This window comes from Otolemur garnettii, unplaced genomic scaffold, assembly GCF_000181295.1.
Source record: "Otolemur garnettii isolate 467f Iridium unplaced genomic scaffold, OtoGar3 scaffold00010, whole genome shotgun sequence".
NCBI classification, from domain to species: Eukaryota; Metazoa; Chordata; class Mammalia; order Primates; family Galagidae; genus Otolemur; species Otolemur garnettii.
Genome location: NW_003852405.1, coordinates 19,010,291 through 19,025,369, shown reverse-complemented (window position 1 = coordinate 19,025,369; position 15,079 = coordinate 19,010,291). Strand labels below are relative to the sequence as shown.

General features: G+C 39.4%; 1 protein-coding gene and 1 pseudogene across 1 annotated transcript in view; one reads left to right on the top strand and one right to left on the bottom strand.

Annotated features, from left to right (window-relative positions):
• LRRC8C (leucine rich repeat containing 8 VRAC subunit C) overlaps positions 1-15,079 on the top strand; it is a 79,966-nt gene that overhangs the window by 30,206 nt on the left and 34,681 nt on the right. The gene's annotated exons all lie outside the window — the stretch shown is intronic.
• On the bottom strand, positions 1,011-15,044 carry LOC105886437 (annotated as a pseudogene).

Genomic DNA, 15,079 nt, shown 5'->3' with positions numbered 1-15,079 from the left:
AAGTAGCTGTGTCCACCGATAATCTGTACCCCTCTCAACCCCCAGAACGTGAAAGACCAGGAGTAAATCACAGTTTTAGGGCATTCTCCACCTTCATTTCCCCAAATCTCACTTCTTTCCCACAAGAATCCCAAGACTGACCCTGCTGTGTCCAGGGACATTGAATACAAATGAACCAACTTATCTTTCCAGCAATTTCCCCTTCTCTGTTCAGTTGACATTTATTTGTCTACTTATTTATTTTTGCAGAAATAATTTTATGGCTGTGTAACCATATTTTTAGATCTCTGAAACATTGGCCTGTGTCAGATTTTTAAGATGGTCATCCAAAAAGAGGATCAAACAGGATGGGACCAATAAAAACAAACTCCCCACAGTTGTTCCTTAAGCCCTGTCTTATTCTTTGGCCATAAGCCTATTTTCCACTACCCAAAGATCATCTACTTCATTCCTGGATCCCTTTTCGCCACTCCCAAAGATCTCTTGTCTTTGAAGTGTTGCACTTTCACTTATTTATTTATTATTATTTTATTTTTTGAGACAGAGTCTCACTTTGTCGCCCTGGATAGAGTGCTGTGGCATCATAGTTCACAGCAACCTCAAACTTTTGGGCTCAAGTGATTTTTTTCTTTTTCTTTTCTTTTCTTTTTTTTTTCCAAAAATAAGCAGTACCCTTTATTAGGAGTGCTTTACATTTACACATAATTTGGCTTTTAAAAAAGATGATTCTACAATCAGGTATGTAACCACTTAGATACCTCTAAGTTCTATCTGTTAAAATACATTCTTTTAGAAAATCTAATTTAATCATCTCATCCTTTTTTTTTTTTCAGTAGTTTTCTCCAAACAGTAATAGAAGGATTTTTTGATGGAGAGAATAAAGAAAACTGTTTTTGAGTATCCCCAGATCATATATCTATAATAAAGGTTTGGCTGCTAGCTAATTAGTGAAGTAGGCTCAGTTTAGAAAGTGGCAATGAGGTGGTAAGTAACAATTGTACTAGTCATTATCAAAAATTAACGACTTTAGGGATCTTTGGTTTGGGTTTCTGCGGTTTAGGTGAATCCAAAATTTCTTCAGTCTGTGCTCATTACCTTTGCCCAGCAACCAACAATGACCATTCTATCTGAATTCTGACTTTCAGGGCGATCTTTCTTTACTATTTTTTTTTTTTTTTTTTTTGAGACAGAGTCTCGCTATGTCACCCTCAGTAGAGTGTGCTATGGCATCATAGCTCACAGCAACCTCAAACTCTTGGACTTAAGGGATTCTCTTGCCTTAGCCTCTCAAGTAGCTGGGAGTACAGGCGCCCACCACAACGCCTGGCTGCATTGTTGTTGTTGTTGTTGTTGTCATTGTTGTTTAGCAGGCCCAGGCCAAGTTTGAACCCACCAGACCTGGTGCATGTGGCCGACACCCTAGCCACTGAGCTACAGGAGCCAAGTAGGGCAATCTTACTTGAAATGTTTTTCGGAGCCACAAAGTTTGCAACCACCACCATCAGCATAGAGTCCTTTGGTATTATCAGAACAAGATCTAGACAGATGTCCCATTTCCCCACAAATGAAACATTTTACGAAAGGAAATTCACCAACAACTGGGTCTACTTTAGCCTTACACTTGGTTATTTCATGCTCTGTGGACCCACACCAGTAACATATCCCAGTGCCCATAGCTTGATTTTCAGGGGCCACTACACAATCTCCATTTCCATGACCAGGTTTTCTACAATGGAAACATACCATTGCATTTTTCTTTGCTGCTTGTCTTTCTAATTGTCTTCCTTCCCAACTGTCTTTCTTTAAAGCAACTGCAATTTCTTCCCTTACTTCCTGGATGTCTGTTGCTATAATCTCCCCGTTGTGAACCATCTGTGAGTTCTGTCTTAGGTAGTCCATGAATCCGTTCACATCTTCATTTAAGTATTCTTTTTTCTTTTTGTTCTTTGTATGTTTTGCTTGGGGTGCATCATTTTTAAGGGATAGCTTATTGGTTCCAACTTGTTTATGTTCTGGTAGGTTTTGGCTTGTACCCTGAAAGTACTGCTTCTTCATGTCCTCCCATTCTGCTGCAGACAAGGGTCTCTTATTACATGTGGTACTGATGCATGCCCACCGAGTCACAGTTTCATCAGATGTACCTTAGCAATCGCGCATGGCTCCTCCAAAGCAGCAGAGTTTTCAAACAATTTTCTTGCCTCAGCTTCCCGAGTATCTTGGGGCTACAGGCACCCACCACAACGCCCAGCTACTTTTTTTTATCTTTAGAGACGGGGTCTCACTCTTGCTTAGGCTGGTCTTGAACCTGTGAGCTCAGGCAATCCACAGGCCTCAGCCTCCCAAAGTGCTAGGATTACAGGGGTGAGCCACTGTGCCTGGCTAGTGTTGTACTTTTAAAAAGTAATTTTTTGTTTGTTTGTTTCTTCCTTACTTTTTTTCTACTAAACCTTAGCATTGAATTCCTGTGACCTTCCTACACAATTTTTTGTTTTTTACTATTTGTGATTAATATATTTAGACCTCCCCATTTAACAACTCTTTTTTTTTGTTTTTTTTTTTTTTTGAGACAGAGCCTCAAGCTGTTGCCCTGGGTAAAGTACTGTGGCATCACAGCTCATAGCAACCTCCAACTCTTGGGCTTAAGTGATTCTCTTGCCTCAGCCCCCCAAGCAGCTTGGACTACAGGTGCCCACCACAACACCTGGCTATTTTTTGGTCGTAGTCGTCATTGTCATTTAGCAGGCCTGGGCTGGATTTGAACCCGCCAGCTCTGGTGTATGTGACTGGCGCCTTAGCTGCTTGAGCTACAGGCGCTGAGCCCATTTAACAGCTCTTGAGTTAGTTTTGCTCCTTCCGAGCACCTCAGTCCACCTTTCCTTCTGCTAATGAGGTTGCTGAACAAAACCAGTCCTGAAATCAACTTTAGATGTCACCCTGCAAGTTGGTGAACTACTAGCCTTCTGTATCTTGTTTTCTAGTTCTTTCAACCATTTTTTAAAATATATTTGGCAAGGCTTTAGGATGATTTTGTCAGAAAGACTTCATATGGCCCCAAGCCAGCTTTTTTACTAATAATAGCAAGTACAAGTAAACCATTTCAAAATACTAAACAGTTGGTCTATAAAGATGGCACTGCTGAAAGTCAGTGAGGCTTGGTTGCATGCGCCTGTACTCCCAAATGCTCGGGAAGGGGAGGCAGGATGATTTCTTGAGGCCAGGAATTCCAGGTTGTACCATTGTACCACTCCAACCTGGGCAACAGAATTTAAAAATATATATGTTATATATATATATGTATATATATATATATTTATTTATTTATACACACACACACACATATATGTATAAGATGGGCGATGCCTGTGGCTCAAAGGAGTAGAGCACCAGCCCCATATGCTGGAGGTAGCAGGTTCACACCCAGCCCCAGCCAGAAACTGCAAAAAAAAAGGCACTGTTTTTGGTTTTCTGCCAAGTTGGCTGATGGACCTTAAATTTTTTTTAAACTATTTTCTTTTTACTGAAAAAGGAGTCAGGTGAATAAATCTGCAATCTTGCATTTTGACCATTCTTGTAACTTTTAAAAAAATTCTTCATTGTTTACTGAATATCTGTTGAACACCTATGATGTGCCACACACTGTGTGGTTGTTGGTTGAATGATGGTGAACAGAATGGAAACTAACCCTGCCCCCGTGGAGCTTGTAGGCTGGGGGAGACCAGTGTAGTCCCAGAACAGGAGAGAATGGAAAACGCTGTCTGTGACGGGGCCATCAGAGGACACTTCCAGCGCCAGAAGAGCCTGAAATGCTAGGTTTGACCCAGTCAGGGAGCCTGGGGATGGACTCCCTGAGTAGGTAATGCTAGGACCTTGGTCTGCAGTATGTATAGACTTTGCAAAGCAAGGAGGTGGGAGGATGGAAAGAACATTCTGGTTTTAGCCCCACAAGGCTCTGGCTCTATACCTTTTTTATGACTTTTCAGGATCCATAAAGATAATTGGCCTTTGCTATTATGTAATATATATCCCCTAGCTTCATTATTCCTCTTTTCAGGGGGGAGGGTAGTTGTTTTTATAGTTATTTATTTATTTAATCTTGAGACAGAGCCTTACTTTGTCACCCTCAGTAGAGTGCTGTAGTGTCATAACTCACAGCAACCTCAGACTCTTGGGCTCAAATGATTTTCCTGGCTCAGCCTCCCTAGTAGCTGAGACTACAGGTGCCCGCCACAATGCCCAGCTATTTTTTTTGTTTAGCAGGCCCAGGCCAGGTTCAAACCCACCAGCCCTGGTGCATGTGGCCAGCATCCTAACCACTGAGCTACAGGCACTGCCTGTTTTTAATCTTTTTTTTTTTTTTTTTGAGACAGAGCCTCAAGCTGTCCCCCTGGGTAGAGTGCCATGGCATTATAGCTCACAGCAACCTCCAACTCCTGGGCTCAAGTGAGTCTCCTGCCTCAAGTAGCTGGGACCATAGGCACCCGCCACAACGGCTGGCTATTTTTTTTTTTTTTTTTTTTTGGTTGCAGCCATCATTGTTGCTTTGGCGGGCCCGGGCCAGATTTGAACCCACCACCTTAGGTGTATGTGGCTGGTGCCTTAGCCACTTGAGCCACAAACGCTGAGCCCTGTTTTTAATCTTTTTAAATTAAAGAATGTATTTCTCTTCAGAAAAAAATATTTTAATGAAATGATTCACATTTGTCAATAATCATTGCCATATAGATTTTTGGCACAATCTAGATTTGAGAGGCCAGTAGCCTCTGACCATATTCTTTTAGAGCTTCCGAATAAAGAAACCCTTTATACCTTCCCTCAGCTGCTAGAATGTGTGACTCTAAGAGTATTGAATGTCTTCATATTTAATTTTATTTATCTTTGCTTTATCTTTTATTTATGTTCCAAAAGAAAACTTGGACCAGGGGAACTCGTATAATGTCTAACTTGGAAAAAATGACCATTAAATCAATATGTTAAATGTGGAGCCAAACCCAATAATTAGGTTTTCTGTAGCACAAAGCCTTGCCTTCATGATTGGCAGGGTGGACAGAAACAGCATTCTAATTTTTCGGTGCATTCGTGTCATGTCAAGTTTCATAGTTGCCTATTTCCTCCTACAGAGTTGTTTTTCCTTGGAGGCTGGAGGACTTGAACTTTTTCCTTCTATCATGGATTTAATGAGCACATCCAGCAGGAAAGACAAATAGAGAGCCGGCCTGAGATGCACGGCAGCCTTCTCGAAAGCCCCAAAGAGATTATTCAGCAGTTAGTGTTCTTATGCTGTTGTCCAACCTTTCATAGTCCCTGATCCTTTCTAGAAGCAAAATTTTAAATGGCAGATTCCTATAAAGATTAGCTTAATAAGAAAGAAAGATATTAATACAAGTGAACATACTTTAAGTTCATTAGTCTTTTAATCTCTACCTTGAAACACCAGTCTCTTGTCTCCCAAGCAGTATTACTTGCTTTTCTAGTTGTTGTTTTTAGCATAAAGTTTTAAAATTTACAAGAAAAAAAACAATGGAAAAGTTATGGCAAAAAGATGCTTTAGTAGGCCAGGGTACCATGGCTCATGCCTGTAATCTTAGCACTTTGGGAGGCCAAGGCGGTAGGATACTTAAGCATAAAAGTTTGAGACCAGCCTTAGCAAGAGGGAGACCCCGTCTCTACTATAACTGGAAAAATTAGTGGTGCGTTGCAGTGGGTGCCCATGGTCCCAGCTACTCAGGAGTCTGAGTTAGGCAGCACACTTGAACCCAGAACTTTGAGGTTGCAGTGAGCTCTGATGCTACCACCACCACACTCTACCCAGGTTAACAGAAAAAAAAAAAAAAAGTATTGTTTTAGCTTCCCTATAACATTTTTGGTTTGGTATTTGTACCATCTATGTTTGTGAAAAGATATTTAGAAAACAAGCCAAACTTCCTGTCAGAACAGAAAAGGCAACTTTCCTGCTATGGAATCTTAAGAATTCAGCTCAAGAAACAATTTGTGAGCATCTTAGGCCCCAAAGTGAGAAATACGAAGTAAAAAGTGACCCCTGCCCTTTCAGATTACTCTAAACTTCGGAAGTTAAAATATAAACGAGAAATTGTAGCTGTTATGGTCTCAAGGGCGGAAGTCTTTCTGCTTCTGTATGTCGCCTCCTTGCCAGCCCTTCACAAGGAAAGCCACGATCCAGGTGGCCAGCTTTGCCAACATTTATTTAGCCTGGATCTTTTGGCCTACACTGAGTTAACGTTCATGGTCTATCTGCACCCTTGTCTTAAGAGGTAAAAGATAAATTTGTTATTTCTCTCTCTTTTGGAGATGAATTTCTTTCTCCTTTTGTCCATTGCAGGAAGGAATCAGTATTCCTCAAAGCAATCATTAGAGATTCACTCAATTGAATCCTGGACTTAGTTTTTGGATATTGAGAACAGTGAGATACTGGGATAAATCTTGTCTAAGTTACAATATTGAGAATTTAAAGGGAAACACAGTGTTATTAAGAGTTCAGAATCTGGTGGTGGTGGTGGGGCGGTATGTGTGTACACCATACCTTCCGGGAGATTGTTTAGAGGAGAAGGTGGAGAAGGAAGTAGGGTGCAGAGAACAGAGTGGGCCCATTCCTCAAAGAGACTGTAGATGCACTCAGAGTAACAGAGATGAGGAAGCCAAGGACCAACATTCGGTGGTCATCTTTATGGTCAGTGTTTGTTTGTTTGTTTGCCTGTTGATTTTCTCACCCTCTGTAGAGTGCTGTGAAGCCGTATCTCACAGCAACCTCAACTCTTGCACTCAAGTGATCCTCTTGCCTCAGCCTCCCAAGTAGCTGGGACTACAGGCACCCACCACAACACCTGGCTATTTTTTAGAGATGGGGTCTCACTCTTACTTGGGCTGCTCTGAGCTCAGGCACTCCATCCGCCATGGCCTCCCAGACTGTTAGGATACAGGCCTGCGCCACCACTCCCAGCCTCTGTGGTCAGTTTTTAAGAGACTATAAGACAATAGCTTAGCCTCATGTCAGAAAGGATTTCTGAATTTAAATGTACCAGAAATATGCACAATAAGCATTAAATAATTGTTAGTATCAACAGATGTAGCTGAAGCTTTTTGACAAAAATCCCAGAGAAATTAAAGCCTTCTTTTAAGATCTCAGCAAGATTGAGAAGTGCAGCATTCAAACCATTATATTGTTAGCAAAACATTTTTTACGTTTCGATCTGTTTTCTATCCCTTGTTTCTTCATAGGGTAGTGTTCTGACAAGGGAATCACCCAATTTGGCCATTTCCTTGAGTACAGGCTAAGACCTAAGAAAACATTATTGATCAATGCATCCTCTTTAGCACGCTGACAGAAGGTTGTGCATTAAAATTTCAATGACCCTTAACTTTGAAATTATAAATTATTCCTGACTCCTTTCCTCATCTCAAACATTCTCTTCAGTAGTGGATGTTCTCTGAATAATCATTATTTATAATATGGAGCTACATGGTAATAGCCTCTCTTTTATTTATTGCAGTGTTGAGCTTTATAGAAGGTGGTAATAGCAAAATACAAGAGTTTGGTCCTTACTACAAATGCTCAACTGGGTGTGTGTGTCCGTGTTGAGTGTGTTCTTAAGTCTATTCCAACTTAATAAATATGCATTGAGGGCCTCTTCTGAGGGCTTGTGCTAGTTTCTGGAAGACATAGAGACAAACAAGGTCTGAACACTCTCCTCAGTGAAATAAAAATACTGTAACAACCTCTCTAAATACACCAGGGACGTAGGAAACAATATCAGTCCTATTTACAAAGAAGAGCCATTGCAACTCATGCTCTTATGGGAATTTCTTTAATGAAAATTCCTTATGAGTGTACATGTGGGCAAGGGCATATACTTTGTCCATTTTATTTCTATTCCCTCAGCACCTAGCACAGTGCCAGCCTCGCTCATAGCAACCTCAAACTCCTGGCTGGAGTGATCCTCTTGCCTCAGCCTCCTGAGTAGCTGGGACTGCAGAAGCCTACCATCTCACCCAGCTATGTAACCAACTTTCAGTGGATTCAGAGGGCTACAGCTATGAGAAAGATAACTGTGGGAACTATCATGTAAAGTGAAGGCCAGTTGTACGGCTAGTCATACACAGGATTAAAAGGATGTTTTTTAAAAGGAATATAGTCAGAGGAATAATATTTTCAGGGATTAAGAGAGAACTACAATTTCTAGGTTGGAATAAATTTTTGCTCCCTACACATCATCTTTAGAAAACTAGATTAAGCTTAATTTAAAGACTTTCCAAATACGTAGTTGAGCCATTAACTAACTGTGCATATAACGTAATGGAAAAATCTAAGGAGAAGGTACTATAGACCTATCCACTGGGTTACAAGTTCATCTTACCTCTTAAGATTCCTTTAAGTCAAAAGTTCTCGCTTTTATGATGCTACAATGGTAACATAGCTTAAGAAAAAATTAAATGTATTAATATTGATTATTTTTGATTTTATATTGTCAAGTAAGGGACATAAAAATATTTGAATACAGGAAAAATTCTATGAAATGATGTGCTGGTCAGGCATGATGGCTTATGACTTTAATCCCAGCATTTTGGGAGGCTGATGCAGGAGGATTACTTGGGGCCTGCAGTTTGGGACCAGTCTGGAAATATAGTGAAACCCATCTCTACAAAATAAATAAATAAACTATTTGTTTCTTGGTACTTTACAAATTGTTTAAGATCTAGTCAGTATCATGTGGTATTAGTAAAGAACTCTAGAGGAAGGAAAAGATTTGGTTAGAAGTCATGTTTCAGGGGCCATGCGTGGTGGCTCACATCTGTAATCCTACTCCAGGAGGCTGAGGCAGGTGGATTGCCTGAGCTCACAGGTTGGAGATCACCCAGAGCAAAAGCAAGACCCTGTATCTAAAAATAGCCAGGAGTTGTCGCAGGCACCTGTAGTCCAAGCTTAAGGCTGAGGCAAGAGAATTGCTTGACCCCAAGAGTTTGAGGTTGTTGTGAGCTATGATGCACTCTACTGAGGGTGACAAATCACTCTGTCTCAAAAATAAAAAATAAGAAAAGGCATAGTTCATTGCTAGCGTGTTGCTTAGACAAGTCGCCTAATCTCTCTTGGCTCAAGGGTTTCACCTGTTAAATAAGGGGTATGGACTGGATGATCTCTTTCTTTACTTTCAGGTTCTAAAATTTTATAACCTTTTCATGATTTTCTTTTTTAATTAAATATATTTCTACAAAACCCATATCCTTATTTTCTTTTTCAGCAGATCTTTCTAGAAGTCTTTTGTCATGAGTACCACATCTAAATACTAGAACACAATCTAGACTCATGTTCTCCCACAAGAGAAAGATTCATGATTTTTATGTAATTGGGAAGATTTGGCTTTTTCTCCTGCTTTTTATTTCCATCCTTGCACTGCTAGAGGAAAGAAAAGCAGTTTGTTTTATAACTGATGTTCTGAGCACATCCTGATGACTTTATCTTGATTTGTGGAGCCTTTGAGTACAATTGGGAAGAACCCATAAATTTCACGTTGTAGTATTTCTGCACTCTCTCGTTTGCACTTCTCCATGGTGGCTTCAGCTGTGCTAAGGTCCTGGCCCTGCCGTTTGGGACCTTCCTACCATGACATTACTCAGACACGTGCTTTGCTTTTGTAATTGTTATTTCTAAAGCTGAAAGCTTTCTTCACTAAAGTTATTACTTATTCACTAATTTATCCATCAAGCGTTATGCCAGGCATTATTTTCTAGGTACTTGTAAATATATTTGTGAACCCAATAGAGTGGACAAGTGAAGTTCTGCCATTGTGAAACTTACATTCTTCTGAAAGGAGAGAGGCAATACATTATAAAACATAATCAGAGTTGTTTCTTTTTACAGAGTGAGTGTGGATGTTACAGATAGAGAGGATTCAGGGGTTACTCTGAGATCTTTGGCCTAAGCTAGTGGAAAGATAGAGTTGCCATTTACTAAAAGAGGAGGGATAGGAAGCTGTGGGCTTTGGAGTGAGGAACTGAGACAGGAGTGGGTTTGGACATACTGAGTGTGGTGTGTTTAGAGGATATCCAAGAGGAGAGGTCAAGTAGGTAGTTGCATCTGTGAGTCTGGATAGAGATATGAATTTGTGAAGTGTTCACTTTGGGTAGTATTGAAAGCACTGGCACCAAATGCAATCCCCACGGGACTGAATGTGTCAGGGAAGACCACCGGGAGTCTGGGAGAAGGGGCGGAAACAACAAAGGAACAGAAGAAGAAATAGCCAGGGAAGGAGGAGGAAAACCAGAAGGCTGTGGAATCCTAAAAGCCAAGTGAAGAATGATAAAATTTGGTCAAATGCTGCCGACCAGTCAAGGAAGATGAGGAATGAGAACTGTCCGATGGATTTAGCAACAGAGACAAGCAATACACCTAAGTTTCTTTTCTGCTGAATACATATTTCATGTGCTCAGGAATGATTGTGTCTATTCTTTTTGATAAGGGGCCAGTCACTGGGTTGCTGACATCATACCTGTCATCATTTGGAATTGACCCTAATTTCCTTATATGATATATATTTGTGCTATCTAAAGGTGATGCTACTTATCCACTCTCAGAAAATTATGGAATGAAACAAATGTTAGCAATGCCTACCTGGCAGCCATAGGAGAACACTAGCGATCACGTTGGAATCAACGCAGAATAAGTTTGATATGCCTTAGGCCATGGGTTGGTAAAAAGAATAGAATACATGAGCTGTGATAAATTCTTGACAACAAAATACTAAATCATCCTGGGGAGGGGTGGGGATCTATTGTTTTAAGAAGAGCCATATAAGGGCCGCGCCTATGGCTCAAAGAAGTAGGGTGCCGGCCCCATATACCAGAGGTGGCAGGTTCAAACCTGGCCCCGGCCAAATCCAAAAAAAAAAAAAAAGAAGAGCCATATATAAGTGAAAGAAATAAACTATATTTATACCTGACTTTACCAATATTCTTCACCAAAGAATTACATGGTATCTTTAAGAAGTAAAATTGTGTGGAATATAGAACCATTAAAATGGTTTTTAGAATAAGTATTTTAAATAAAGAAATATACATGGGTTTCTACAAAGAGTTACAGAAAAAGAGGTATATAAAATGTAAAATTGTACATTTAAAAAATTAGGACACCATAATCTGTGTACTTAATTTGAATGCCATATATTTGAAGACATTACTAATAAGATCAACTAAAATCTTTTGTGATAAGTTGAAGATTGGGGTTGGAGTAAGTACAAGGATATTCATTTATTTTTCTAAAAGTGAAAAAGAGTTTAGATAGAAATAAAATTATGCTGACTTAAAGCCAGCAGATTATACAGAACAGCTCCATTAGCTGGAAACAACTCTTGAAATTGTCACAAATCACTTGGAAATGACAGTGGTAATAAAAGAGAGATCAATCAAGTATAGCTCTGACTAAAATGCGTGAACTTTCAGAGGTGCTGAAGCTGTGAAAGAAGAATACAAAAAAATTTTTCAGTTAAGCCGTCAAATGGTCCACCTACCCTTTCTTTAGTTTTGGAATTTTTTTAATTCAACCCTTTCTCCTGTTTTTGCATTAAAAATATTAAGAAGTTCTGCTATGTTGGAGGTTGGCTTGGGGCCTTGTAATATGTTAAGTCAACAAAGTGTGTGTATTACCCATCAATATGTGTACATTTATATGCAGTATGTATGCATGTGTGGACATGTACAACACATGCACATACGTATGCACTCAAAAGAGTTTAAGTGCAATAAGTGTTGTACTCTATGACACCCAAAGACTTCACCATCTTGGCCAGCTATTGCTCTAACAAGTCGTGTAATCCACATTAACTAGACTGTGCCAATTTTTTTTTTTTTTTGAGATGGATCCTCAAGCTATCCCCTTGGGTAGAGTGCTGTGGCATCACAGCTCACAGCATCCTCCAACTCCTGGGCTCAAGCTAGTCTCCTGCCTCTGCCTCCCAAGTAGCTGGGACCACAGGTGCCCACCACAACCCCTGGCTATTTTTTGGTTGCAGCCGTCATTGTTGTTTGGCGGGCCCGGGCTGGATTCGAACCCGCCACCTTAGGTGTACGTGGTGTGAAGTGTTGGCACTGAGCCAACTGTGCCAATATTAAGAAGCAATAGATGATACTTAAGTTTCTTTGATTTTTAGTTTGACGTTATTTCCCAGATTAAAAACATGACATCTCTGTGGCAACTCAGCCAAAGACTCAGAAGATTTTACCGGTTCTGAGTTCCCAGGCCTTCACTTTTTCAAGGAAAATCAATAGAAAAAGAAGGGAACAGGGCCTCTCTGTCTCAGCTGTTCTCATAGCATGGTCCTTGGAGCTCTGGTAACCTAAACCTGGCTAAAGGGCCCACCAACATCAGAACTGGTTTATAATGCTAATATGTTTTCTGCCTTTTCCACTGATGGTGTAACAGTACCCAGTGGTGGGTAAGGTACCTTCGTATTACTCAGGACAGAGGTGCCAGGTTGCACTCTTTCCTGTATACACTTGGAATTCAAAAAAAAGCAAGTTTCATATAATATCCTTATTGAAGCAGTAAAAAAATTTTTTTAGTAACTCAACTCTTGACTGTGTATTTTATTAATATACTACATGATGAAATGAGAAGAATACACAGAGCACTTCTGCTGTGCTTTCTGAAGACTACCAAGAGAAATCCCTTGTGTGATTGTCTGAGTGGAAAGTTGAATTAGCTACTTTATCATATCACATTACTTTTACTTAAATAAAACAGCAAATTATTCAGACTTAGATCTGTGACATATATGTTCTCAAAATGAATGAAGTGAGCCTGACACTTTAAGGGAAACCACTAATAATATTTGTTGACGGTGATAAAATTCAAGCTTTCATGTGATAATTAGAATTATAGAAAACTTATATTCTCCACCATGACCTTGACAGCTTCCCAATGTATAAACATTTTCCTGATTAGAGCAGTAGTGATATTAATGAATGTCATTTTTTAATACTTTATAATGAAATGTGTCAACAGTTGGAAGATCTTCCTAACTTAGTGATCTTATATTTTCTAAATTTACCAACGCATAATGTTACAAAGTAATACATGGGTAAAAAGATCCATTCAAAGTGCAAAGTAGAATAATGAGTTTTAATGTTATATAATGGAGTTTAAAAGTTTTGTAATATAGTTTCCAGATTTCAATTGCAATTAACCTCATCCAAGTTTGGTATAGTACACCTATCAAAAATGAATATCCTCAATGATATAAAAAGGCTACTAAGATTCTCCTCCCTTTTCCAATCTTATGCCTTTGTGAGGCCATGTTTGATTCATAAATTTCAACCAAATCAACATATAACACAATGGAGTGATGTAGAAGCAGATATGAGAATCCAGTTATTTTCTGTATTGTGATAGACATTAAAGAGATTTGCAAAAATGTAAAACAGTACCATCATTCTCACTAATTTTTTTGTTTTGGAAGACATAGTCATAACATAATTTTAATTCTGAATTAAAATTATCATGAATTATTGTGTACTTTTAAAATTTCTTGGTTTTAATTTCTAATATGGTAAATATTTATATAACTTACAAACACTTTGAGACCAAAACATCTGAGACTAACTGCTCTACATTGATCCATTTTGGTCCTGAAAGTGTCACTCACTTAAATAATTTAGCAAGTTCAATTTCTTCCACATTGTAAAGAAACTTATCATGGAAAAGACAACAGCCAAATCTATCAAAGAGCAGCAGACTAGAGTACGAACAGTTTGCTAATTATCACTATCACCACCACTAATTAGGGTCATGCCACATCTAAGTTGGACAGGCTTTGCTCCCTGAATAAGCATCTAAATTTATCCATTCATTTAGACAACAGTTGTTGAGAACCTCTTATTTTTTGGCTACTATGATAGGTAATGGGAATGCAACGTAGAATAAGACTATACCTTCTGAAGTGGAGCTTGGAATTCAAGATGCGTTAGTGTCATTTGTGACTGCTGCTCAAACAACCATGCCTAGCAAACGTTTGGGGCTATGAGCTGTAATGATCCATTGAGAAGAAAAAGCCATGAATTGTTGGGAAAACCAAAGTTTGACTAGTCTGAAATTTAAGTGTCACCAGAGACATGCAAAGTAATTTACTGAGCTGGTGTAGTATGCCTGTAACATATGTTTCGAGGACACACGTGCATACCACATAGAAGCTTGCAGCCTATGTGTGGTAACAGAATGGAGTTAAGAAAGGTGTATTTCAGTAAAATGAAGAAATGGTATCAATGTCACACAGGTGTCAGGTGGGTAGGTTATCCAGGAGAGCATCACTAGGCAGTTGAAATTTTCAACCTTGTGTAGAAGAGAAATAATTGTTTAAGAAAGAAAACCAGGAAGAAAGAATGGATAACGTTATAATGGTTTTGAAAGCGATACTCACCAGTGAATTCAAAGAAGAGGCTTTGCTTTTATCTGGGGTGTTTATTGTGTAGTTCTTAATTCAGTGTTAGAGAAGGAAGGTCCATGAAACAAACAGACTTGGGACACTAAGTAACCCAAGTCTGCTCTTTAATCTGGACCCTATGACAAGGACCTATGTAGAGAGATAGATTATTGCGTCTAAAGAAGGTAAAAGGGAGAGAAACTTTCTCTTTGGCCCTCATCAGCCACGCTTTTTCCTTGCCATAAGATGAGGAAAGAATATTTCTTCTCACTGTAACAGTGAGTGGTTAACCTCAAGTCCTGGTCTGGGTAAAGACAGCAGGCGTGAAAAAGAATCCAGACCAAGGGGAGGATGTATCTCTTTTCCCCTTTTCCCAGAGACTTGGCTGTGCCCTATTCAATATTGAAAAAGAGAGGGAGGAGTTTCCAGGGCAAACTTACTTCTCAGAGAAAATCAGGGTAAGTTTGAGGTTTGGAATCAAAACTTGAGAAGTACAGGTTATAAAGAAAAGAAATCAAGACATAAGCATGGAGACCAGAAAAAAGGCAAGAGAAAGTGGGTCCTCCCCAACTCACCACCACTGTCGATGAGATCTTTCCTCTTAAAAGACAAGGACCACATGGCAACGTCATTTTCCTTCCCATGGAGCAAGTAAA